Source organism: Ipomoea nil, unplaced genomic scaffold (genome assembly GCF_001879475.1).
Source record: "Ipomoea nil cultivar Tokyo-kokei standard unplaced genomic scaffold, Asagao_1.1 scaffold2781, whole genome shotgun sequence".
Taxonomy (NCBI): domain Eukaryota; kingdom Viridiplantae; phylum Streptophyta; class Magnoliopsida; order Solanales; family Convolvulaceae; genus Ipomoea; species Ipomoea nil.
In genome coordinates, this window is record NW_017619209.1 from 224,421 (window position 1) to 227,366 (window position 2,946).

Consider the following 2,946-nt stretch of genomic DNA (forward strand, 5'->3'; position numbering starts at 1 on the left):
TATATATATATATATATATATATACAGGGATGCACTCAGGTGCGAATAAGTGTCTGGAAGGAATATGTGAACGAATCAGCGCGCGACACGTGTCCAGATCTAATAACTTAAAAAAAAAATGCGGTGCCATTTTCGTAAATAATTGAACATTGAAGTGCAAGTAAAATCACTTACAAGTGCACCTACTTTCACCTATAAGTGCATGTAATTTTGTCTTGTTAGCATTCACTTCCTGCAAACATTCATGCACCTGTGGTGTGCTTATAACAATAGGTGTAACTATTTATAACTATAGGTGCAACTACTTATAAATATAAATGCACCTACTTTCACCTATAAGTGCATGTAATTTTGCCTTGTTAACATTCATTGATATGAGTTCAGCGGGTAATAATATCTCTGAAAACCACCCGCAAACATTCATGCATCTAGGTACAACTACTTATAACTATCTGTGCAACTACTTAGAACTATCGGTGCAACTACTTATAACTATTGGTGCATTTTGTATTGATGCTCAGTGTAAATTTTTACTTGCACCTATAATACATTTTACATGCACTTGTAATACATTTTACATGCACTTGTAATACATTTTACTTGCACTTCGATGTTCAATTATTTACGAAAATGCCACCGCGCTTTTAAAAAAAAATCAGTGTTTCTCATCCATTAGATCCGGACACGTGGACGGACAGAATCCATTCTTATTTCGCGCCTGGGCGAAGCATTCGCACCTGAGTGCGATTATATATATATATATATATATATATATATATATATATATATATATATATATATATATATATATATATATATATATATATGTGTATGTATGTATACATATACATATATACATACAGAAAACTGTTCAGATGTGCATTCTCATTATCATGTGTATTTGTGCACTATCTCCAGCCGTGCACATTGTTTGATCGGTGGTCATAATTGGGGGTGCACGGTAGTCGAGTGCACTGCGCATTACCCAATCAGCTACACTATAGCGCACAAATACATTTGTCAGGGGCGGGAGGGTAATTTCGTTATGCGAGCGTTTTGGGGGTTATGTTTTGCATTTAATGTTGTTGTGTTAGCCGGCTCCCCAGCTCGAAAATTCAATTGTGGCAGTGCCCTGCACTCTCCGGCGAAGCGTGCCTTTCTGGTGGTGTGATGACTCGTTCGAGTGGTAGGCCGAGGCAGCCATTGTCGCCTGTGACTCCGCCGTCGCATGGACTGCACAGGGTGGCTGCGGTGTCCCAGGCACACAGACGGCGTCTTGGCCACCGTCCGACGAATTCGACGGCTGATGGGGGTGTCGGCAGGGCTACTTCCGGGATAGCTTCTAGGGTTGCTACGAGGCATCAGGCGTCGCACCGGTCGGATGTAGCAGGTTAGTTCGTTTGCTCACCATTTGTAGTTGTGTACAGTCGAAATTTACTCCAGGTCAGCTCACTGATTTGTGCATGTGTGGTCTGCAAATTTTTGTGGTGTGTTTCACGTTATGCTGGTGTGGTGAAGCTATGTTGGATAATTTCTTGGTTGGAATTGCAAATTTGTTGTGCGGCTGTGTACTGGCGTGTTGAACAACAGTGCCAATTTGGGCTTGGCCTATTTTATTAATTTTGGGTATTGGGTAATTTACATCCTTAAAATGGGTATATGAAAGTAGGGTCCTTTGAGGGTGGGTTTGAATTGTTTCTGCAAATGTGAAGGGAAGTAGAACCAAGATTGTAATTCCTTTAAAGTCTTACAGTGCTTTGATTTAGTTTTTATTATTCTTAATTTGCTTTATGGTAGTTTTCATTTAACAGCAATTCCTTCCCTTAAGTTTTTATTATGTTTAATTTGCTTTCCCTGGTTTCGTTCATTCCCCGCTCTTTAATGCGTGATGCTCATTGTCTAGATTTGTCAATTCTTGAATTCCCAAAATACTAAGCTTGTTGCTATTGATTTAAATTATTGCTTTTAATTATTGAGTATAATTCATGAATATAATTAGTAATGGTTTAGCCAGACATAATGGTTTAATGCACTTGGTCTGCTCTTTCTGCTTTCTGAACTTATTATTTGCTATTTTTCAGAATGTGGCTTCTTAGCACAGTCGGGTGCATTTGGACTGAATTTTCAGCTAGTTTAATGCGTCCAGTTTTAGTCAATTGATTTTAATTATTGCTTTTAATTCCTGAGTATAATTCGTGGGTATAATTAGTAATGGTTTATTCATGTTCTTAGGGCCTAGGTTTTTCCAATTGGTTTCTATCTGTTATTATGCTTTCTGGTTTAATTTTATTACTTAAACTTCCTGGTTTTTTCTGCTTTGGCATTTGAGTTTAGTCAATTATTTCCTGAGTCAAGTTAATCTAGTGCATTAGAGGGTTTAGGGTTCAATTCATATAGGGAGTTACGGTCGGATGCATTTGGACTGAATTTTCAGCTAGTTTAATGAGTCCACATTTGAGTTTAATCAATTATTTCCTAAGTCAAGTTCATCTAGTGCAATTGAGGGTTTAGGGTTCAATTTATATAGTTTAATGAGTCCAGTTTTAGTCAAATGATTTTAATTATTGCTTTTAATTACTAAGTATAATTCGTGGGTATAATTAGTAATGGTTTATTCATGTTCTTAGGGCCTACGTTTTTCCAATTGGTTTCTATATGTTATTATGCTTTATGGTTTAATTTTATTACTTCAACTTCCTGGTTTTTTCTGCTTTGGCATTTGAGTTTAGTCAATTTTTTCCTGAGTCAAGTTAATCTAGTGCATTAGAGGGTTTATGGTTCAATTCATATAGGGAGTTATGGTTGGGTGCATTTGGACTGAATGTTCAGCTAGTTTAATGAGTCCACATTTGAGTTTAGTCAATTATTTCCTAAGTCAAGTTCATCTATTGCATTTGGACTGAATTTTCAGCTAGTTTAATGAGTCTTGTTTAGTCAATTGATTTT